This window comes from Wasmannia auropunctata, unplaced genomic scaffold (assembly GCF_000956235.1).
Source record: "Wasmannia auropunctata unplaced genomic scaffold, wasmannia.A_1.0 LD336106.1, whole genome shotgun sequence".
NCBI lineage: Eukaryota > Metazoa > Arthropoda > Insecta > Hymenoptera > Formicidae > Wasmannia > Wasmannia auropunctata.
Window position 1 is genome coordinate 3,447,076 of NW_012026784.1, and position 456 is coordinate 3,447,531.

The following is a 456-nucleotide window of genomic DNA, read 5'->3' on the forward strand; positions in this document are numbered from 1 at the left end:
AGATACATATGATAAGGCACTAGACAAATTAAAATTAGCTGAACATACCTCCGACGTAGATGGACAGATAAAATAATAGTCTTAAAAAATCTAGACATCATCGTGCCAAAAAAATTATAACTTCTTCTTCTGAAAGTTCAACTGATGAAACAAATAGTGATCAATTGAAGACTCGTACAGATTTTCCTACAGTACCAAATGATTTAAATAAAAGGACAATGATTTTTGGAACACAGGAAAGTGTTAAGACCACTGAAAAGTGTTAAGAATGAAACTGATATTCAGTGCGAAAAAAAAAAAGATTTGCCTGCAACTTCTTCATGTAATAAGTCTGTACATTTACAAAAGCCTACAGGCTTAAATCAAGACTCTGTCAAAAAAATGTCAAATATAACAACATCTACATCCACATCAGATGCTTGCAATGTTAATGATATATATTTGGGCAAGTATAAT